Source organism: Zalophus californianus, chromosome 2 (assembly GCF_009762305.2).
Source record: "Zalophus californianus isolate mZalCal1 chromosome 2, mZalCal1.pri.v2, whole genome shotgun sequence".
Taxonomy (NCBI): domain Eukaryota; kingdom Metazoa; phylum Chordata; class Mammalia; order Carnivora; family Otariidae; genus Zalophus; species Zalophus californianus.
The window spans coordinates 146,422,421-146,447,774 of record NC_045596.1 but is presented as its reverse complement, the minus strand read 5'-3'; the positions used below and the strand labels follow the sequence as shown (position 1 = coordinate 146,447,774).

General features: G+C 35.1%; 1 protein-coding gene across 1 annotated transcript in view; it reads right to left on the bottom strand.

The window, feature by feature from the left end:
* The window catches only part of GALNTL6 (polypeptide N-acetylgalactosaminyltransferase like 6), a 1,216,700-nt gene that overhangs the window by 748,875 nt on the left and 442,471 nt on the right, over positions 1-25,354 (bottom strand). The gene's annotated exons all lie outside the window — the stretch shown is intronic.

Genomic DNA, 25,354 nt, shown 5'->3' with positions numbered 1-25,354 from the left:
TCTACATTTCATGAGATTATAGAGTCAGAATTGGAAATGACATCACAGGTATCCTAATCAAGTTACCCCTGCAAGATGGGCATCCCTCTTATAAATGCTTAAGGCCCTCTTGTGTCTCTATGTGACACCTATATTAGTAGTCTGAAAGTGAAATATTAAAAAGGGTACATTTTACTTCAGTGAAATTTCAGTACAAGGTAAACAATTCTTTGAATAGATTGGTTGTTTAAATTTTCTGTAGTGTTAGGTTATTTTGGAGATAACAAAGGAAATAATCTAACTATTCTGCTTTAATCGCAATGTTATGAATTTTTACTTTTTTAAATAACAAGAAGAATACATACCCACTGTTATGATCTGAGTGTTTGTGTCTTCCAAAATTCATATATTGAAACTCTAACACCCGAAGTGATGGTATTAGGAGGTGGGGCTTTTGATAGGTGATTAGGTTATGAAGATGACTCCTCAGGAACAGAATTAGAGCTGTTATAAAGGAGACCTCAGAAATCTCCCTTGCCCCTTCTGCAATGAGATGTTACAGTGGAAAGATAGCTCTCTGAACCAGGAAGTGGGAGCTCACCAGACCCTGATTTTGTTGGCACCTTGATCTTGGACTTCCCAGCCTCTTGAACTGTAGGAAATAAATTTCTGTTGTTTATAAGTTACTTGGGCTATGATATCTTGTTAGAGCAGCCCAAATGGACTGAGATACAAACACACAAGGTTATAAAGATACAAATATGTAGATATAGATAATAGATATAGACATAGATATATAGGTATCGGTATATAGAATATGTAGAATAGCCTTTGCAGCTTGGTTAAACATGGTTACTCCAAGTAAGGTATCAGTAACTGGTCTTTGTCCTATTCTCACAGCTCTGACTCTAGGAAAGTGCTTGGCCCAGGCTCCATTGGTACAGAGAAACTATGGTTGTAAGTGTGGACTGTACACAGGCTAACATGCACTGTATGAAACAGTCTGTTGCGTGATATGTACTGAATAACTTCCAAATTGATGAAGTACCCCTGGCTCGGGTGTGGAGGTCCCCAGCCACATCCATCCATCCTCTGTGAAAAACTATTCTAGCCCATGAATAGAAGATGGGGCTAGAAAAGCACTGCTGAGCTTCTAGAATCTCAGACTTGTCTTCAATAAAGTCATGCTCACGATGAGACGCAGGAGTGGGAATGCCTTCCCAAATCTTTGTGTTTGCTTGTGGATCTTGATACTTAGTATTCTGACTGCACCTATTTTTCTCTATCTTTTAGGGAAGCAGATTTTGTTTGACTTATTCAAGTGGTGTCTGTAGCTGGCCTTTCGATCTACACCTTCCAATAACGTTTGCAAAAAGATAATGTGAAAATGGGAATCTTAGAAATACGGTACTAAAATATTTCCAAATGGTAAAAAATTATAATTTAGGTAAAGAAATGAAGACACATTTAATAGAATGAATAAAAATCATATAAAATGAAGTACTGTACATAAATAGCATTTAATATAGCTATAAGAATTCTCTATACATATAGAGAGTAAGATGGTCAATTAAACTTTCTCAAGAGTGGAACTTATATAGTTTTGATATATTATTGAATAAAGAAAAACATAAAATTGGTAGAAACAAACGGGGGATATTTTAAGAGCATAGATACATTAGAACCTCTAGGCATAAATACATGCACAGTGGACAAGAAAACAATGAAGGTGATCAGTAGCTGGACGGGAAATCAGTGGAAGCTATGTTGATAGGGAAATGATACTGAGAAAATATGGCAACTTATTCTTAATGTTCAGACTTCAAATTTAGTACTTAATTGGCAGGCGAGAGGGAACAATCAGCAGTTGTTGCTTGGATGAGGGAGTATGTGACAACCGCAGATGCTGTGATGTGCTACGCAGGTCCTCCTTCAGGACTGAAGGACTTATTTTCCCAAACTGCAACAAGTATTTGTTACAGAAAGCACTCAGCTATCATCTCTACTTGGGAACTGCCTCTGCTGAAGGGAGGTGCACTACCCCCAGCCCCACCACTAGGTCAAATGCTTTCCCTGAAGCAACTTGCATCCAATTCCTGTCCATGTGTAGTGTAATGACCCAATCCCCCCACCCCAAAGTGTGACAACACTGAAGGACTGCCCCAGATCCAGACAGTTTGGCCAAGACCTTCACTGAGACTATGTCCCTGAAGGTCTGTTCTTCTCAATCTTGCTTTCTGTTCTTCTCAATCTTGCTTCCTTTCCTTCTCATCCACATCTGGTGACCCCAAGAGCATTTCCCAATAAGCTTCCTGCATGCCTGCACGTTTCAGAGTCTGCTTCCCAGATAACCTCACCTGTGATGGATTCCAAAGTGTTATGCAGAATGTAGAATCAGAAGTATTGAGCAATAACAGATTTATCGTGTGGAATATATATTTGAAGATTTAAGAGTAAACCCTTAAACCCAAATAATTTTATCACATGGAATTCATTGAGGCATACAACTTTAGAATTGTGTATCCAGAGACTTGGGTTCTTATATTCACCTAATCCCTAAGAAAAGGTCATTAGTAAATTATCAGAAATTTATATGATCCATCAAGACTGAGAAATTGCATGTGTTGGTGGCAGGGTAATTATGCCAAAACAGAAACAAAGGGAAAAATGTGGAAAAGTATAACATTTTGCTCTTTTGTATCTGTCATTATTCTGAGTTGAGTAAGTTTCTTTGCCAAATGGCTCATTTTGTTCATCTACTAAAACCTACTAATTTTTCTTGAGAATGCTTACAGATTTCTGGGGATAAGACGATATAGGTAAGAGAAATAAAATGAATGTGCCTCTGGCTTAATTTCTTTTGGGACAAAGGGAAGAAGCATAGGTGCTAAGTTGTTGTTTTGAATGTCTCAAGATGTTAAGTCTTTCAAGGAAAACATGAGAGGAATCCAGCCTGGGGTGGGATTTTTTTTCTTCTTCACTTTTATTTGTTAACCTCGTTCACAATGTCTCTTTTTGAGATAGGTGAGAAATAGATTCTAGCTCCCTGTGGTGCTATAGAAACCATTATATCAATAGGTGCTTTCATGATTCTGTGAGAAAAATTAGATTTAATCTTCTTTTAGGTTTCTCCACAGTCTTGAAAGAACCACTAAAAATTACTAAAACTTGGCCCCAACACTGGTAACACATGATGTTTGATCAAACTTATGCACTACAGTCCATACAAACACTCATCCTTCTTATGCCTGAGCATTTTCTTATAGTGTTCCATTTACCTAGAATGTTCTTAACTTTATTTCACTTTCCATGGCTGTACACAGATGCACAAATGCTACTTCCTAGAATAATCCTTTACTGATCTCATTAAATTCCCTTGGAAATGCATATGTGTTTCTCCTTCAGCATTTGTCACCATCAATAATATTTAATATATCTATTTGAAAGCAGGGTCCATTTCTCATCTATATTTGGATTTTTAACCACACTGTACAATCTAGGACATCACAAAGTGTTTATTAAATGAAGGAATGAATGAACACCATGCTGTACTTTCTTCAAAGTGGTATATAAGAACCAAAAGAATTGGAGTAAACTTGAGTACTGTTAAAGTAAAAATTCCTAAGCCCCATCTTATATCCACTCAACCAAAATTTCTGGGTCTGAGCTTCTGGAACATACATTTTAACAAGTACCTCAGGCAATACTGTTTATTATTTGGGAAACTTTTACTCAACTGGGGAAAGAGAGGGTAGAGGGAGAGGTTGAGATCTTAGACTATCTTCACTATATTTGTATTTAGATTACTAAAATAACTAAAGAAATAGAAAGAATTAAAAAAGTGCCATAAAAATTGAAATAGCAAAATAAGCTTAAAAATATCTCTGGGGAAAGGGATTAAAAATAAGTCATCTTTATGTTTATTGTAACAATATTTTTACTCTTGTTATGAAACAGGTAACCAATTGGTAATAAACAGACTAGGACTTAATATATATTAGTGCATTTTAATGAATGCTTTACAGCTACAATGTTTTGCCTCTATTTTACCTAGGCATAATGTAATAAGAATTATTTAATCTACTTATAAATGTTCTCTGCTATTTAGTCAACGTTTAAGTTGCCGAAATACGAGGAGAATCAACTTGCTATATAAACTGCACTTTCAGCTGCTTTTAAGTGACTGTGTAGCTGTAGCATTAATTTCCTCAGGCAAATCTCCCAAATGGTTTGTAAGGAGCAGTCAAACAAGCTATAAGTGTGCCTTAAGCAGTCTTCCTCCAGCTACAACTACCCCCTAAGCAGCCTTCCTCTTGGGCTGAGTTACTATACTTTGCCCACCCCTTCCTGGCTCAGGTTTTGAGCAGAGCCTGCCCTGCTCACAACCACATCACATCTCTGTGTTCTTAATCCAACTACATAGTACCATTAGCTGGGGGACATTTAAATCCATACCCGAAGTACCATTAGCTGGGGGACATTTAAATCCATACCGATGCTTTGGGCTCCACTCTTAGAAATTCAGATTTAACTGCTCTGCCCTAGAAGCCAAACATCATTTCTCATTGTTATTATTTTTTTCCAGTTCTCCCAAATGATCCTAAAATGTAGCCATGGTTGAGAAACATTGGCAAAAGAGAAATTTTAAGGTGAAGAATAGGCAAGAATATATAAGCTTTACATTACTTTAGAAGTTAAATACCCTCCCCCAGTTTCAAGCTATAAGTCACAACACATTCTCTAATGTACCTTAATATTCTCTTGCCTGCAGGAAAAAAAGATAAATATGCCAGTTTTGATTGGCCTATACAATAGTTATATTTATAAACCCTAAAAGAAAGCAAATTTCTTATTTTATTCTAAAATCTTTATCTGCTTTTGCATGCTATTACAGTGACTATGAAGACTATGTATTTCTATCTTTTGCTCAAGGTTTGAAGGAAAAAAAATTGAGTATCTTTTTTAAAGAAGCTTCTGAAGATTCTGAATGCCAGACAACATGTCATAAAATTTATGATTTGTGATAATAAGAACATTCTGTTTTAGATCTTAGATCAGTTAAATAGGACAAGAGAATCTGAAAGTGAATTCTTGAAATATCTGGAATCAGTATTCAATATCTTTTACATGGTAAGTCTTTAATAAATATTTTATTGATATAGTAGCCTGACAAACCCATTTTAATCTTACTCTATTATTTTATTTTCCACATTCTGCTTTCAGGTAAATTTGAAAACTAACAGCTCACAAGGCTATCTCCTCTTTTGGATAGTGATTAGGCCAATAAAAAAAATAGCAAAAAAAACCCCACAAAAAACAAAAACAACACCAGCATTCTTTGTCAAATTCCTTGTCGGTTGTGTGATCTTATTTCTGTGACACCTCGCTGGTTTGCTCCCATTTCTTAATGATGATAATCAATTCCAGACTTGCTGTTCCTTGAAATCCCGCTTATGTCACCATCCTCTTCTCAATTATTAAAATTATAGAAGCAACTGAAGCACCTCTTGAGACCAGCAATGTATTAAATGAACTGTTTATTTATTTATATATTTATGTATTTTTTTATGGGCACCACTAAAAGTGCCAGTTCCTTGTTTTTAAGAAACAGTAAACAGGAATTATGAGACCCATATAGAGCAAAAACTTCCAAGAAAGGGTGAAGGGGAGGGAAAGTCTTCCCAGGGCACAAGAGAATGACAAGGATATTTGTTGGTCTTAGTCTTGGATATGGTCACAAAAAAACTGTCTACCCTGAGATTTCACATTCACAAGCCCTCTCTGCTTCTCTCTTAGTTGTGCATGTTTCTATTTCCTACATAGATTGAAAAATAAACTAAGAAATTAACATAAAAAGTCTGGGACCCTTGCTTCTCCTTAGCTACCCAATAGAAGCAAAAATAAAATATGCTCAGCTCGAGTTTCATAGGATTCCCATAGATAAAGCCCCACCAAATAAGAGCTCAAAATCAAAAAATTACAAACCACATGAAACATTTCAAGCGAGTAGAGGCAGCATGCATGTGCGCATGAGCACGCACTCAGACGTGCACACACATGCGAGGATTAGACTCAAAAGAAATTCAGCTAATGTAATTATTCCACAGAGAATGTAAAATTTTTTTTAAAAATTAAAATTGTCCATCATTTAACAGAAAAATTTAAATGTGAGACAGAAGAAAACCTATATATAAATATGAGTAATGAATGTTTGGAAAATTTAAAACTTCTGGAAATAAAAATTCTTATTGAAATTTGAATGTGATAAATGAATTAAAAAGCATATTTCAAAAAGCCTATAATCCTATTGATAAGACCCAATACATATGTAATTAGAATTCCAGAAGAAGGGAAGGAATGGGGGATATATGAGGTGATGATAAATGAGGGCTTTCCAGAATTGATGAAAAATATAATTCTCAAATTCAGGTACACAAGCTAGTTTTAAGAAGAATAGGTAAAACTATATTCACACCTAGATACATTTATTCAGAACTCTGGAATCCAAAGAGAAAAATCTAATAAATAACAAAGAACAACACCTCGGTTGAAGGCAAAATTTCCAGCAGCAGCAATATAAACAGAAGGCAAATTTTCCTTTTGGCTTCACAAATAATTCTAGGCATAGTGTCAAACCAGTCTTTAGAAGAAAAAGGTATCTTAAGTGGCTACATATCAAGTCAATAAAAAAATTTTAAAAATACTTTTTTCCCCAGTATCCTCTTGAAGCAAAAATTTACATTGATTCAAAGCTAAAATGAGTTTAGGATTTCAATTCTAAAGCTCTTTGAAGGTAGAAATTGTCTTATTCACAATGAAATACTGAGAATGTTACACAGGGCCTGGATCTGGGCAGGTGATCAGTAAATGTTTGTTAAATAAATGACTATATGAATGGATGATATATAAATTATATGAATATATTTCATATTAGGCATAATCTTATTAGGGAATCAATAGTACAGATATAACTCAGTGATCTTAGATCTTTGTAGACTTCATTATATATATACATTAGTACATGGTAATGCCTAGAAGAGAAAGCCTTCCAGTAGACTATACGTTTCAGGTTGAATGAATGTGAGATATAAAAGAACTAACTTCCTGTTTTATTATTTTTCTTTTTCATGCCCCTGGTACTAAACCTTAAATATTGTAAGCATCTGACAAGTGAACACTCAGTAGCAAGTATTCCTACTATAAAGCCAAATGTACATTACTAAAAGCCTTTGTTTTCCAGAAAGCCACTCAATAAAAAAATAGGAAAAAGTGAGGCTGTGAATGACCACTCCAAACCTATGGGATTTTGTAACCAGGACACCAGTATGATAGTAACATTGCTAATAAAAAAATACTGCCACAGTTAAATCAACACTACCATTTGCACCTAGCAACAGTCAATCCTTAGCCAACTTAAATCTCAGAACTCGAGCTTCCTTCTTCAAGGTGTATATTCTTAGAGATTTCACAATCATAAAGACTAATTCCATGAAAACTAAACATCTGAGTGAGAGGGTAGACTCTTTTCATCAATCATAGTCCAAGGTGGGAGGAGAGGGGAAGTGATATATAAGCAGCTGCCCCTGTCTCCCCACATTAAAAAATGGGGAAATGACATCAATTGATTTATGGTTTAGAAATATCTCTCTGGCTACTGTGGGAATAACAGGTTGTAGAGGCAAGAGTGAAATATATGAGACCAGTTAGGAAGCCATTCTAGATGTTTAGATGAATGATGATGGAGGTTTAAACTAGTGGAGACAGAGAGAAATGGATAAGTAGAAAAGTAAGTTGTTAGAGGTAGAGAGAATAGTCATTACTGATGGACTGAATTTGCAGGAGAAATAGAAGAAAAAAGAGTGAAATCAAGAGTAACTCTTAGGCTTGAAAAGCTAGAAAGGAAATGGTGTTTTTGACTGAAATGGGAGACTTTGGTTATCGTGAAACAATATTTAGTAAGATGGACAAATTTCTCATGATATATTAAGTAAAAGCACTTGGTAAATTAGTATGTATTTTATATTCTCAATGTGTTGCAAAAATATTCCATATATAGGAATATGCATAGAACTGGAAGAATATACATTAAAATTATCTTCATTAACATAATGTCTACAATAGCAGATGCTGAAATATTAGTTAAATAACGGATATTATTTATTCTCTCTTTATTCCTTTTTGTTTGTTTTTTGAGAGAGAGAAAGAGAGTGTAAGCAGGGGAGGGAAAAGAGGGGCAGAGGGAGACAGAGAGAGAGAGACTCTCACGCAGGCTCCAAGCCAGCACAGCTCAATTTCACAACCCAGGGACCTTGACCTTAGCTAAAATCAAGAGTTGGATGCTCAACTGACTGAGCCATCCAGGCACCCCTCTCTTCATTCTTTCTTTCTTTTTTTATTTTTTTTATTTATTTGACAGAGAGAGAGAGAGACAGCAAGAGAGGGAACACAAGCTGAGGTAGAAGCAGGCTTCCTGCAGAGCAGGGAGCCCGATGTGGGACTCGATCCCAGGACTCCGGGATCATGACCTGAGCCGAAGGCAGTTGCTTAACCAACTGAGCCACCCAGGTGCCCACTCTCTTCATTCTTTCTTAACTGCCAACTCTGACTTCCCATTTGCTTCATATATATATATGTGTGTACATATATATGTATATAGATACATATATATATACATATATATGTATTTTATTTTAATTTTTTTGTATATAGAGGGAGAGTGAGAGAGAGAGAGGTTGGTGGAAGGGCAGAGGGAGAGGGAGAGAGAGAATCTTAAGCAGACTCTATGGCCAGCATGGAGCCCAACCTGGGGCTCGATCTCACAACTCTGAGATCATGATCTGAGCTGAAATCGAGTCAGACACTTAACCAACTGAGCCACCAGGTACCCCAATTTTTTTTTAAATTTAAAAGACATATAAATGTAGAGAAAACAAACTGATAGTTGCCAGAGGGGAAAGGGGTAGGTGGATGGGCAAAATGGGTGACGGGGAATGAGAGATATAGGCTTTCAATCTGAAATGAAGAAATCATGGGAAGAAAAGGAGCAGAATGAGGAATATAGTCAATGATATTGTAATAGTGTTGTATGGTGACAGATGGTAACTACACATATGGAGGACATAGCATAAACTATAAACTTGTCAAATCACTATGTTGTACACTTGAAGCTAATGTAACATGTGTGTTAACTATACTCAAATAATAAATAAATAAATAAATAATGCATATTATAATTCCAATATAATTGGAATTATAAAAGCAAACCATAGTCATTGCAGAACACCTGGGAAAATATAAGAGCACAAAGAATGAAATAAAAATTGCCCATAATCCCTCAATTACCCACATGTACTCATGTGTACATATATACATATATGCATGCATTTTATTTAGAGTATAAATAAAATCATAATATGCAACCAGCTTGTAAGTAGAAAGAGAGACATAAAGGAGAAATGAAAGAGACATTAGTCATTAGAGCTATTTAGAAGTAACTGGTTTCTTTAGTGGAAAAATGCCCAAATTATGGTCTATTTGGAGGTCAATAGCATCAATCACCCATTGTTCAAAATAGCATAAGTTTTTAAATATTTACTTTCTATCTTTAATATATTAGCAAACCACTATTATCTTTAGCTCTTTCAACTAACTCAACAAACTCCACTGGTGATTTTTCCATTTACTTGGCAGTACAGTGATTTAAGAAGTAACTGGCAATGAAACCATTTTCATGCACCTACAAAGCAAATTGTGCTAACTCTAATGATTTGAAGCGTTAGAGGGCTGTCAAGTAAGTGAGGACTAAATTACGCAGTATTCTAAGCATTTGTGTTAGAGATAGCATAATTGTATATTTGCAGAAATTTCGTGGTTCAAATACAAATTCTCCCGGGGGGGGAATGAATCTTATAGTCTCTTATGACATTAAGCAATTGTTTGAAATGTAAAATCATCTCTTAAGGACATAAGACCCTACAGTACAGCTGTTTGGAGATGCCTTATATAAACAAATTAAGCAAATTTCTATTGTGTTTGATTTTCTGCAAGCCACTCTAGTCATAATTTATTATAATAAATTTTATTAAATGACTGAATAACCCCCAAAACTGATTAAAAATAAGGACACATAAATGAAAGCACATTTAATATAAAATTCCATCTAAACAGGGGAAAAGTCCAAAATGGAAGTTGATGTAAAAAACTATTTTAATGTGTAGTAATTAAGCTATTTGAATAATTTAAGACCATCTAGACTTATATGAACTCAGTAATATTTATCTCTTCTCCTGCTGGAATTGGAAACCAGTGTATTCTGAAATATATGATTAACAATGAACTTGTAGAATGAATGGTTTTAAACTCTATATCATTGTTACTCTTACTCTGACTTCTTTGTTATTCTTCTGTTCTATAAAAGGGTATAAAATATTGTTTACATGAAGCATTTTATACTTCATGGGAAAGGTGAAAATGTTTAGTAAGTGATTAAAAGTGAACATTTCTAGGTCTTGTGTGTGTGTGTGTGTGTGTGTGTGTGTGTGTGTGTGTGTGTAAACTTCTAAACCCTGAGAGAAAAAAAGTACCTGGATGGAGCAGGACAAATCAAGAACACTGAACCAGACAAAGCAAAACTACTTTTGTATCATTAACATTTCAAATACAGAAATGAACTGAAAGATAGCCTCACTCACTATTAATATCTAATTCGTAATACACAATCTTTTTATTTTTTAATTACATTTATTTTTTAATTCCTATTCCTCTTCCTTTAGTGTAAAATGTTCTAAGTTTGGCACTTCTCATTCTTGACATTTTCTAGTACAAATGAAAGAAGTGCCTCAACAAGGGTTGGCATTCCTTTTTGTGGAAATACAGTGAAGATCCTGTATAGATTATTAAAAGCTATTTTTAGCAGAATGCTGATTTCTTATCATGAAGAAGGCACATGATGTGATCAGTACTGGGTGTTATACATAACTGATCAATTATTGAACTCTATATCTGAAATGAATGACATACTATATGTTGGCTAATTGAATTTATTTATTTTTTTATTATTTATTTATTTATCAGAGAAAGAGAGAGAGAGAGAGAGGGAGGAACAGGCTCCTCACCGAGCAAGGAGCCTGATGTGAGACTCAATCCCAGGACCCTGGGATCATGACCTGAGCCAAAGGCAGACGCTTAACGACTGAGCCACCCAGGAGTCCCAGCTAATTGAATTTAAATAAAAAAATAAAAAAATAAAAAATAAAGAAGTCTTGTAGCATCAGTTGTTGTAAATAGATTCTATGATTAACCTTTGTTTTGTGATTGTAATCACTGGCCTTTTTGTTTGGTAGGTTGTTTTAAAGCTTCAGGTAAGTAATGTATAGATTTAGCTACATTTTGAAGTGTCTATCAGTGTTTTGCTTCTGGGTTCTTCAATATTAACACTCAGTCAAATAATTAAGGTTTTATTCATCATTAATACATATCTTCATTTTATAAATCCTCTCTCCCAGATTCTAAAACAAACAAATGAAAGAAAGCCAAAAAATAAATATGTTCAGTGACATGCATTTCATTGGTAACTATGCCTTGTGAAGATAATATACTTGGAACAGATGCATTGATAGTATTACATTCTCAGATTCTCAGAGAAAGTGAATTGATGTGAACATCTATCATGATCACAATGTGATCTCCCAGTCACACACAAGCTTGCAGAATGACATGTGATGTCTCACTTCAGAAATGCTACCCATTGTACCAATTGATATTCAGTATTATCTTAGCTATGTTTAAAAGAATGGCATAGCTTGAGCCTGACTGTCATTTCCCCTTCATGGACTGTTTACATGCCTATCATCATGAAATAGACTAGCTCAACTTAAATCAGGTTTTCACATGCTGATCACATCTTACTTGTCTATGACATCCCTCTGTCTTCACAATGGTCATGGCATTCTTATGACAATCCATTCCAACATTTAAATAGCTTTCTCCATCTTTTGTGCTTAGGTCTCCTTCTCCACGCCCAGTCTAAGAATGACTCTACTACTTACCTTTCAAAGCCCTTACTTAATTTCCACCTCTGTCCCTCATGCTTTCTCTAATCACTCTATTCCACACTGACTACTTCATTTTCTCAAAATTCTTTGACTCACCCTGTAGAATTCCATTGTTTAGCATTATTTTTTATTTAGAATGTATAATATAGAACAGACATACCTCAGAGATAGCACAGTTTGGCTCCAGGCCACTTCAATAAAATGAGTATGGCAATAAAGCAAGTCAATTGAATTTTTTGTTTTTCCAGTGCATGTTCAAGTTATGTTTACACTATCCTGTAATCTATTGAGTATACAATAACATCGTGTCTAAAAAACCAATTCCCATACCTTAATTTAAAAATACTTCATTGTTAAAGAGTGCTATCATCTGAGCTTTGAGCGAATTGTAATCTTTTTGCTTATGTAGGGTTTTGCCTTGATGTTGATGACTGCTGACCCATCAGGGTGGTAGTTGCTTAAGACTGGGGTGGTAGTGGCAATTTCTCAGAATTAAGACAACAATGAAGTTTGCCACTGTAGTTGACTCGTCCATTCGTGAATGATTTCTCTGTAGCATGTGATGTTTTTTATAGCGTTTACCCACAATAGAAATTCTTTCAAAATTGGAGTCAGTTTTCTCAAACTCTGTCTCTGTTTTATCAACTGTTTTTGTAATATTCTAAATCCTTTGTTGTCATTTCAACAATCTTCCTGACATCTTCACCAGGAGTACATTCCATCTCAAAAAAACACTTTCTTTGCTCATCCCTGAGCAGTAACTCCCCATCCATTCAAGTTTTATCATGAGATTGCAGCAATTCAGCCACATCTTCAAGCTCTACTTCTAATTCTAATTTTCTTGCTATTTTCACCAAATCTCCAGTTACTTCCCCAACTCAAGTCTTGAAGCCCTTGATCAAAGTCATCCTTGAGGGTTGGAATCAAATTCTTCCAAACTCCAGTTCTTATTGATATTTTGACCTCTTCCCATGAATCCTGAATGTTCTTAATAACATCTAGAATGGTGAATCCTTTCCAGAAGGTTTTCAATTTACTTTGTATAAATCTATCAGAGAAATCACAATCTATGGCATCTAGGGCCTTCTGAGATGTATTTCTTAAAAAAGACCTGAAAGTCAAAGTTACTCCTTCATCCATGGGCTACAGAATGGCATCCATGGGCTACAGAATGGATGTTGTGTGAGCAGGCATGAAAGCAACATTAATCTCATTGTCCATCTCCATCAGAGTTCTTGGGTGACAAGGTCCATTGTCAATGAGAAGTAATATTTTGAAAAGAATCTTTATTTTTCTGAGCAGTAGGTCTCATGGTGGGCTTAAAATATTCACTAAAGCATATTACAAACAGATGTGCTATCACCTAGGCTTTGTTGTTCCATTTCTATAGCACAGGCAGAGTAGATTTCCCATATTTCTTAAGGGCCCTAGGATTTTTGGAATCGTAAATGAACATTGGTTTCAACTTAAGTCACCAGCTGCATTAGTCCCTAACAGGAGAGTCAGCCTGTCCTTTGAAGCTTTGATATCAGGCATTGACTTCTCCTCTCTAGCTATGAAAGTCCTAGATGGCATCTTTTTCCAATTTAAGGTGATTTCACTTACACTGAAAATCTGTTGTTTAGTGTAGCCACCTTCGTTAGTTATGTAAGCTAAAGATTCTGGGAAACTTGTTGCAGCTTCTACATCAGCACTTGCTGCTTCACCTTGCACTTTAGTTATGGAGAAGTCTTCTTTCCTTAAACCTCATGAACCAACCTCTGCTAGCTTGACACTTTTCTTCTGCAACCTCCTCACCTCTCTCAGCCTTCATGGAATTGAAGAGAGTTAGGGTCTTTCTCTGGATCAGGTTTTGGCTTAAGGAAATGTGGCTGGTTTGATTTTCTACCTAGACCACTAAAACTTTCTCTTTAACAGCAAAAAGGCTATTTTGCTTTCTTATCATGTGAATGTTCATTTGGGTAGCACTTTTCATTTCCTTCAAGAATTTTTCCTTTGCATTCACAATTTAGCTGTTTGGCACAAGAACTCCAGCTTTCAGCCTATCTCAGCTTTCAACATGCCTTCCTCACTAAGTGTAATCCTTTCTAGTTTTTAATTATTTAAAGTGAGAGACATGGAAATTTCCCTTTCATGTGAACACTTAGAAGCCATTGCAGGGTTATCCCAGATCACTAATCACAGATCACCATAATAGAATAATAATGAAAATGTTTGAATTATTGCAAGAATTACCAAAACGTGACACAGAGACACAAAGTGAGCAACTATTGCTGGAAAAATGGCACCAATAGACTTGCTCCACGCAGGGTTGCCACAAGCCTTCAATTCATAAAAAATGGCAGTATCTGCAAAGCTCAATAAAGTGAAGTGCAATAAGGCAAGGTATACCTGCACCTGTATTCTGATCATGTAAATAAAATAGTGCTTGTCATTTCATTAGCCATCTGTCTTCATCATTCCATGCTCTTTGTTAACTTGTATGTTCACATACCATATTAGGTTGAACTTTAGGAAATAGCTGCTTTTATAGATAAAATATATTTGAAATTCATCAGCTTCATAGGTTTTCAAAATAATATTGTTATTTTATCCTTCATCAGTATATGATGTCCCACATTATATTGTTTAGTGATTTTCTCCCTAATATTTCATTACTAACCTCTTCATGGCACTGTTAACCAAATGCCTACTTCTCTGCTATTATGTGAAAACAAAATACCAAATACTTCCACCCACCATGGCACTGCTTCTAATAAGATGTGACCTTTAAAATTCTTGTACTTCCCTACACTTCATCTTTTCCCTCAAGAGACCTTTAAAACATTATTAATGTCTAAGAACCTCTCCATCCTTGATAAGATGTCATGCTATTTTAAATACTTAATATTATTTTAATTTTTATCCTCTCCTTACCTAGATTTTTTTTTGTTTTTGACTATATATGACCCACAATTTTTTTTCTTACACTGAAGATTTTATTTTATTTGTTCCTTGGTTAGAATTCTTTCTAGATTATTTTACTCAGAAGATATGTGTGGGTAATATATTCTCTCAACTTTATATATACTGACTGTATACATATTCCCTCTCCTCTAATTTCTAGAGTTGTGGGTGAAGATTTTAATGACAGACTGGTTATCTTTCCTCTCTATATAACTTCTTATTCTGCCAAGAGATTTTAAAAAGATTATTTTTATCCTAATTTGGAAAAAAATTTTAACTAACATCTGCTTAGGTGAGTCTCTTTTCATCCATGTTGCCATCTTTGGGCTGAAATATTCTTGAGATCCAGGAAATTTTCTTTTAATATTTTCTAAATTATTTTCTCTTTTTCAGTTGTTCGAATTCATGTAACTTTTCATAGTTTTAACCTTTCTGCCTATAATTTCTGTGCTGTCTTGACATATTTTTATATTTAATCTTCCTGTCCACAAATATGTGTCTCAGAAGTCATCATCCACTCCTTCTATACTTACATTAAATGTTTTAAGTTGAAAGCAACATTCTTAGTTCCAGAAAGTCCTCTGCATGGGTAAATCCATCCTCTTCGAATGCCTCTTTGCTGTTGTTGTTGCTGTTGTTTGCTAGACTATCTTCTGTCCCCTCCCAAAGTTCTATTTCACTGGATTTCAACTGTTATGTTGAAGTATCCCTCTTGTGTTCCTTTCTCAGGCTGTCAGCCCCTTCAGATGACTGTTATGCTCCTTTTTAATCTCAGTTTTGCTTTCCCTTGAAATCCAGGTTCACCTGTTCTTTCTTGGTAGCAATACCTGAACTAGTGAGAAGCCATTAAATCACCTGTCCCTTATTAAGGGAGCAGTATATTTCTAGAATTGTTCCTAGAAGTGTCTACTCCTAAAACTGTCAGTTGCAAAACCTGGTCATCCCCCAGTACTAGCTGTAGAGAGGAATCATTTCACTTGTTCAGGACCTTCCAGGCTGGTGTTCAGGCTTTTCCTGGCCCAAACAGCATTAATTCCTGTGTCTGCTCAGGCCCTGTTGAGCCTTGTGATGGTTAATCTTATGTGTCAACATAGCTGGGCCCTCATGCCCAGATATTTGTCAAACATTATACCGAATGTTTTTGGATGGTGCTTTTTGGATAAGATTAACATTTGGGACACATGGGTGGCTAATTCAGTTAAGCATCTGCCTTTGGCTCAGGTCATGATCCCAGGGTCCTGGGATCGAGTCCTGCATCAGGCTCCTTGCTCAGCAGGAAGCCTGCTTCTCCTTCTGCCTGCCGCTCCCCCTGCTTATGTGCTCTCTCTCTCTCTCTCTTTCTGACAAATAAATAAATAAAATCTTTAAAAAGGATTAACATTTAAATCAGTAGACTTTGAGTAAAGCAGATTACTCTCCATAATGTGGTCGGACCGCATCCAATCAGTTGAAGAACTTGACAGAACAAAGGCTGACTTCTGATCAAGAAGGAATTCTATCAGTGGACTCCCTTTGGACTTGAACTGAAACTCTTTCCTGAGTCCTCAGCCTGCCAGCCTTCCCCATCAGATTTTGGACTTGTCAGGCTCTTCCACAACTGGGTGAACCAATTCCCTAAAACAAATCTCTTTCCATACATACATACATATTCCATACATATATGGATCTTTCGGTTCAGCTTCTCTGGAGAAGCCTGACTAATATAAGCTCTGATCACATCACTCTGTCCCTGACATCTCTTTATTTCAGGAGAGATGCTCATTATTTAGAATAACCAGAAGAACATAAAAATCGGCTATATGACACAGTGCGCTCTAAGTGTCTGCTATATTTATTGATTCCTTCTGAATAATGGCCAAAACTGATTCATAATGCAACACTCGCTGTGTTTTGTACCAAGTTCCAATTGTACTCTGGCCACAGGTTTTCAAGATGGCTTCCTATCTGAACCAAATGGAATCATCTCACACCGAGATGTCCTGCTGGGTTTGAGGAAGCCAGGCATGAGTGATTTACACCATGGTCATAACTTAAACTTACTGGTGACTGCTCTAACCAGTCACATCCTCATTTTCTAGAGCATTTTGCCCGGAGTACAATAAAGAAGCTAGTCATTACAGAAAGGGAGAACAGAAGGAATAAGAGCTGGCTGGGATGCAGAAGAAATAACTCCTCACTAGACAGGGAGAAAGAGCTTTTCTAAGGGACTGTTCTTGCTGTGCAGCGACAAAGCTGCTGGGAGATTCCTAGTGCTACACGGTAGCCTGTTCAAGGTCCAGATTTTCCTCAAGTCCAGGAAGGTTGCTTATGAAAGTATTTCCTGCTTTTTCAGCACTTTGGTTTATTGTTAAAATAAATGTCCATGAGCTGACTGATGCAATCTGACTGTGTGTCCTCATTCTTTTCAACATGAAGAAACTAATACATTATTATATTTAAAGAAATATTTAAAGGTATCTTTACACAGTTGAAACACCTTACAGGAAATGTATATTTCACTTAAAAAAAAGTATTGCATTGTTCTTTGCCAAATGCATTTTGTTCATTATTCTGAAAAATTAAATCTTTCATAAAAAGAGGTCGCTTTGCTCTCTTTTCATAAAGGTAACATTTTAATAAATTTGTTTATGAACTTGAAAAATATTCTATAAGCATTTATTTACTAATATTTTTATAATGTTATAATTTTGATTAAAAATAAGTTAAATATAATTTATAATGGTTTAGATTGCTGACTAAGAGTTTATGCATGCCTGCTTATTTTAACATAATAGTATACTGAAGAGGAGAATAGAATCATCTAATTTATATTTACATCTGTAGCTCAGTCTATATTTACTGGGATGGGGTGGGGCATCTCAGCTTGAGTCCCATTGTCCCGTGGTGAGATTTAACTCATCTATGAACTAGCTTAGAGGTATTTACTGGTTTAAATTTATTTTCTTGCAGGTTTTCACATATTCGCATTGTACACAAACAAATAATTGATTAGGGGAAGCAAGAGTAAAACAACCAGTTGGTGTCTATCTGATATTGGTTCCCAGTCTCATTTTAGAAACTTGTAGCTGAGTCCTTTTGAGAAAAGAACTAGTTTAGGACCTGTTTTGTATGAGGATATCTGGAGGAGAGTGAACAGCAAACTTAGTGCCTAGATGACAAAATGCTACCAAAGCAGAGGAAAGAAGAATTCCCCTGCCCTCTTTTGTAGAGAACCATCAGGTGCAGGGCTGTGGAAAACACAGAATAATGCCTTAGGGATATGATGATGTGCTACTTGAGTAAACACTGGAGCACTGGAGACAGGGTCCCAATGCTGGTGGCAATAAGATGCTGAACTTGAGCAGCTATCTACCATCAGTTGTCAATATAGGGTCAAAATAAAAGAATAGGGACATTAGTTCTTAGTAAACTTGCAATGACTTCCAAGGAGCTCAGAAATATGGTGAGGTTTGGTAGAGAGGAGATTAGGGGGTCTATATATAAGGGAGAGCAAGAGTTAGAGAAATTGAGTCATCACTATTGATATCGGCTCCACTCATACACAGGTGAACAAAGCACAAGGCAATTCAGGTTACATGTGCTATAGATGGCAAACATTTGAAGCAGGAAGTCAATAATGAGATAAGAGTAAACGAATATGGGGGTGCCCTGGGTGGCTCAGTCGGTTAGGCGACTGCCTTCGGCTCAGGTCATGATCTGGAGTCCCGGGAATCGAGTCCCACATCGGGCTTCCTGCTCGGCAGGGAGTCTGCTTCTCCCTCTGACCCTCCTCCCTCTTGTGCTCTCTATCTCTCATTCTCTCTCTCTCAAATAAATAAATAAAATCTTTAAAAAAAAAAGAGTAAACGAATATGAAAACAAGGTTGTCCCAGAATTTATTGGAACTATGTATGGCAGTAATTTGAAGGGGCGTGTATTTGTGTATGCATTATATAATCACTTGATACATATATATAATATGCATGCATAAAAAAGTGACATGTGTATATGTATAAAGTCATCTTTCTAGATTTGTTTGTTATTTAAAACAAGATCAGTAATACTTGACCATTCTTATTTTATAGGGTTTTTGTGAGAAACATAGAGGCAATGTGTAAGAAATCACTGGACTCGCATTAAGGCACCATGTACATAGAAACAATGAAATGATAGGAATGTAGTATAAAGTAAAGAATAACATAAGATTGGTAGTAAAAATAAATGCTAGGTCTTTATCATAAGTATGACACTGACTTTCCAAATTTGGAGAATACAATTAGTATCCTTGTTCTGGTTATAAAAATGCTCACAATGAATATGTCAGAAAGCTTATAAAATATTTTGTCAAGTTGCATAAAACATTTCTATTATTATAAAACACAAAAACGAAAAAATTTAATATCAATCCAATAATTTCGTTTATAAAACACTTGCTATAATTTCAAAAGTTATTCTTCAATGATTGTTATTCTTCAATACAAAATAAAAAGAATTTTATATGCATGAGTGAATTCTGATATATATATATATATATATCCCAATTAATGTGTACTATTAAATTCTATTAGATTGTTATCTAGGTCAATTTCTATTAAGTTAATCTAGTGATTTTAGTCCAATAATGAATTTGGATCCCTCAGGCTGAGTTGGTCACCATGGAAATTCAAACCATTATTAAATGCCTGATAATACTAATTCCATTGTGCTTTCATGGTCATTTCACATCAGTAAACCAAACACTGTATTAAATTAAATTCTTTATGCATTAAATCTCTTTTTCTATATATTATAATGTCTGTGTTTTATAAACAATGCAAGCTTGTTATACATATTTTGGGGCAGGGATATTTTCCCTTAAAATAAAACAATCCTTGGGGTGCATGGGTGGTTCAGTCATTAAGCTTCTGCCTTTCGCGTGGGTTGTGATCCCAGGATCCTGGGATCCAGCCCCACATCGGGCTCTCTGCTTGGCAGGAGGACTGCTTCTCCCTCTCCCACTCCCCCCTGTTTGTGTCCCTCTTTCACTGTGTCTCTCTCTGTCAAATAAATAAATAAATAATGTCTTTCTAAAAAAAATTAAATAATCCTTAAAAAAAAAGAAAAAAGAAAAGAAAACAATCCTATTCTGAGCTTCTAGTATTCCTGAGGATCATTTATGTCACGTTTCTATGACTACTAAGTGTCAGAAGGCCCAGTTACTTTCATCTGGCATGAAGACTGCTCAAAAACCACTGCTATTCACTCAGAGAGAATCAAGTCAAACTGGCATTTATGGTTCTGAAGTCAATGTCTAGAAAGTGTTGCCATCAGTCTCTGGTGCTGGCACTTTTCCTTCCCTAGTGGGTAAACACACACATTTCCTCTACAGCACTCATCAGATAATGGATCCAAGAAGGCCCAGGACTCATTACTGAAATATTTGTGCCACATCCTGGAGAGGAATTTTAGAGGATGTTCAAATAATCACTTGAATCTCTATGAATTATGCTTAAAATACAATTGCCATAATGGTCATTGAGGCTTGAATGAATTACAATCCCTCAACCATGAGAACTCTGTTACCATAGCATTAGCATGTTGTAAATATTCTTTACCATCATAATGGTGACAACAGTCCTAGATCATCAAAAATTTAATCTCTATTTTTTGTTCTCTCACTGTTCCTCCTAAAACTTACATACACCGCCTAAGTATATAGACTGTATTACAGTAAATGGAAGGATGGTTCTAACTCTTACTAAAAATTAAAACTACATCAAAAATAGCAAATCTAAAAGATTTACTATTAAGAGAAAATTAGCAATAGAATTGAGGTATAAGTATGAGTGGGTGTTATGAGTTTTCTGTGTGGCGAGCTGATAGAAAATACAACCTTCCACTTAACACTGACTCCAAAGCTGTACAGGAAAGAGTTAAAATCGGGAAGAACAAAATTGAGAGCAAGACTTCAGGAAAATTAATGGCAGGCATAAAATCAATTTAATCTTAGTTTACTTGATCCATTTAGATTCAAATCCTTTCCTTTACTAGATGTTTCTCATCTTTTCCTTCTTGTCTCTTATCAGATATCATTTCCCTTCAGCAGAACATTTTCCCATTTCTTCATGATCAAGGATTATGATCTACTCATATAACTCCTCCAAAATGTGGGGCATTTGTAGCTGGAAAAATGATAATAATCACAACTACCATATAAAAGCGATTTTTAACAAAACATAAGCACAATGCCAGGCTGGAAACAGGTTTGGGGCAGATGCTTACAAAATGTTTGTCTTGTAAGAATAAAATCTAAAGTGAAGAGAGATAGCTCCACTTGAAGTACATGTTAACATGAACCCCTTCATGACAGTGTTTGGGAGATTTTGTTGTCAATTGATTAAATTTGAAGACACAAGAAAAATTATGATTCAAATTATAGATGTTCAAATATAATCATATAGGCATAGGAATCAGGGATCTGTGGACGTTCAAATAACCATTAACTGAGCATACCTACAGTCAGTTAGTTTAATTATATTAATTAATACTTACAATAGCTGTGTGATAAGTGCTATCATTAAACCACATTTTACTAATGTGAAAAATAAGACCAGTTAATCTTATGCACACTTGCCCATGGGAAGTTGATATTTCTGAATAGAGATATTCTGAGTTTTGCAAAAAATAGGTAAATTGAATTATTTTAAAAGTTAATTTTGTCTTATTTTTTAACGCAAACTCATTGCAGTTTAATAAATCTCCTGAGATATTTCTACTGCTATTTTCATACTATAATGTTGAAGGGGTTTTTCCCTAATGTCACTCAATCAGTTTCAGCTAAATTTTGTTCTATTATTAGACATATAAATGATACATCTCAACAGAATGCTCGCAATCTTTTCACTTCCATTTTACATTTTCATTATTATTCAATGACTGTCAAAGGAAATTTTTCATTAAAAGTTAACTTTAACCTAATGAATAATAATGAATGTTATTTTGATAACACTTCCCAATGTTGACCTCCTCCCAACAAATCTCATTATGAAATTTACTGAGAACACATCATAGACATAAATTATTCTGAAATTATTAACAATAAACAATGCTCATTATTGCTAGTAATAAAAAAAAGATGTCAGATAACTGTTTTTAAGAGACATGAAGTATCAGTAAAAGATGACCAGGAGCATTGTAGTTATAGCAAAATTACCATCATTTTACTTCCTCAAAGCAAAGTAGTTACAGTATCTCACAGATGAAGCACATTTCTGCTTCCCATTCTGTTGGTTGGCAGTCTTGTTCAATTATATAGAATAAAGACATTTAAGAACAAAATGGGTCCCCTGATCAGCACTGAAGTGAGCTGTTGTTTAAAGAACTTAGGGAAAGCCTACTGTTATCATTTTAAAGTATGGTATATTCCTACTTCTCAAATAGTGGTTTAATTCATACTCTTTAGATGTTTTGTTATGGAAATTCACAACAATTAGATATGAACATTTAGTAACTTAGATCATAAGGTTTAAGGGGTCCTGGGATCCAGTCTCCAGAAGAGAAAAGTAGCAACCATGTTGTGTCAGGTTTTCACAATACGTTTTCTTTCTTTCTTTCTTTCTTTCTTTCTTTCTTTCTTCTTTCTTATCTTTCTTTCTTTCCTTCTTTCTTTCTTTCTTTCTTTCTTTCTTTCTTTCTTTCTTTCTTCTTTCTCTTTCTTTCTTTCTTTTTCTCTTTCTTTCTTTTCTTTCTTTTTTTCTTTCTTTCTTTCTCTTTCTTCTTTCTTTCTTTCTTCCTTCTTTCTTCTTTCTTCTTCTTCTTCTTCTTCTTCCTTCCTTTCTTTCTTCTTCCTTCCTTCCTTCCTTCTTTCCTTCCTTCCTTCTTTCCTTCCTTCCTTCCTTCTTCCTTCCTTCCTTCCTTCTCCCTTCCTTCCTTCTTTCTTTCTTCTTCTTTCTTTCTCTCTTTCTTTCTTTCTTTCTTTTTCTTTCTTTCTTTTTCTTTCTTCTTTCTTTCTTTCTTTTCTTTCTTCTTTTCTTTCTTCTTCTTTCTTTCTTTCTTTCTTTCTTCTTTTTCTTTCTTCTTCTTTCTTTTTTTCTTTCTTTTTCCTTTTCTTTCTTTCTTTTTTTTCTTTCCTTTCCTTTCTTTCTTCTTTCTTTCTTTTCCTTTTTTTTTCCTTTTTCTTTTCCTTTCCTTTCCTTTCCTTTCCTTTCCTTTCCTTTCCTTTCCTTTCCTTTCCTTTCCTTTCCTTTCCTTTCCTTTCCTTTCCTTTCCTTTTTAAAGAGGAGAGAGGGAGGCAAGGGCAAGGAAGAGGAAGAGAGAAAGAATCTCAATCAGGCTCCACACTCAGCATGAAGCCAAGGGGAGGATTGATCTCAAAACCCTGAAATTATGACCTGAGCCAAAATCAAGAGTCAGATGTTCAACAGACTGAGCCACCCAGGCGCCCTCACAAAATTTACTTATAGAGGAGTGTCATTATTCAAAAAGCCCGATTCAACAATTGAAGATAATATTGTGATTTAGAGCCCTTGGGCAAGTGATTATATTACAAGGAATTATAATTTTTTAATTCATTAAATAAATACATATGTATATAAATATAGACAATTACTATAAAAAAATCAAGTAGGGCAAAGGGATAGAAAGGGAATAAAAAGGACTGTATCTATATATGATAATATGGTGACTGCCAGAATGTTTAAGCAAGTGATACATAGTCTTATAACCTTACTGAAGGAGGAGACTGCGTGGAAGATATGAATTACCAGTGTTCCAGGGAGCAGGAATAGCAAGTGAAAAGTCCTGCAGCCTGTTTAGCATGCTTTAGGATAAACAGTGTAACCAGTGGAGAGACTAAATATCAATGAGTAGGAGACCAGAGCAGTGACATAAGTAGGGATAGGTCATGTTGGACCTCATAATCAGGGAATAAATTTCGATTTAATTTTGAATATGATGACCAGACATTGTAGGCTTTTGAGCAGAGAAGTCAAATGATCTGATCAGGTTATAAATTTTCAGAAGATCCCTCTGGTTGCTATTTGAAGAGCTAACTATGGGACAAGGTGATCAGTTGGGAGGCTACTGAAATAATTTAGGTGAGAGAGATCAATGATTTGATGTCAATAACAGTGAAATATCCTTCAACCATGCTGCACACATTTCAAGAGCCACTGTAGTTCATTTTTGTCTATTTTTTCCTTCCAGAGTTTGGAGCAGTACTTGAAATACAGTGACACTAAAAAGTATTTTTTGAACAAGTGAATGAATAAATGAATAAAATTATGACTTAATAAAAACTATGAATATTCAAACTGTCATTAGCTAAGACAAATGGAAGTAGTGAAAAGTTAGATATAATTTCATAAGATTCCTGAGGCTTATAGTGGAATACATGAGTTGATATGATTATATAAGGGGTTAATCTGTTTCGAAGAAATAGATCAAATATAAGAGTTAAGAAGAGCTTTTTTCATGCTGAGTTCATAAATAGTGAAATCCACCAGTGATAAACACAGTGAAAATCTTTAGAGTTAAGACAAAAAGAAAACTGGACAGGACAATTTTCAAATTCAAAACTAAAAATAAGTGCTTTCTAGAAATACAGTTGAGTAGTCTTAAAAATGATTTCATAAAATACATGGGCATATGTGCACATGCACACATGTACACACACATACACACCACTCTAGATGGATTGCATGAAAGGATATTTTTACCACTTAGAGAAAGATGTTACAAGATTTAGGAAACATAGCATATTAATTAAGGAACAGCTACCTAAACCAATTGCATTTTCTTCTTAACATCTGGTACTAGTTATTAGATCCATAGTTCAGGGATATGCCATAGGTAGACTTACGTTAATTTCAGAAATATATGGGCCTTTTTTTTCCAAATTATATATGAAGAAATGTCAGCTGGATAGCTTTCCAGCTGCTATAGCAATTATAATGAATAATGTATATAATATAACAATATGTACTAAATAACATCAATTTGTACATTGTCTTTTATATTATATCAAAGGATTCCCTATTTCAGTTCCTTCCACTTTTATAAATAAAGTGAATGATGTTCAAAAAGCATGCTTTTCAATTTTTTGATACAGTACTACTCAGAAGGATAGCTAAACTGTTAAAGATAATATCTAATGTTAATACATTCTCAAATGAGAATCTGAAACCGAAACCAACTCAATGGGACACAATGAGATCATATATAGAAAATGTATGATTAGAAAAAATTAGTTATGCTAAAAATATGACTTAGTAGCAGTTCATGAGAAAGAGATCAGAGAATTAACCGAATGAAAGTCAACTTTATCTGATATCAAGGTAGACCTTTATCATTTCAAATTTGGTTTTACCTCTTCCAGGAAGCCTTCCTGACCCTGAAATGTTATGTGAACATACTTCTTC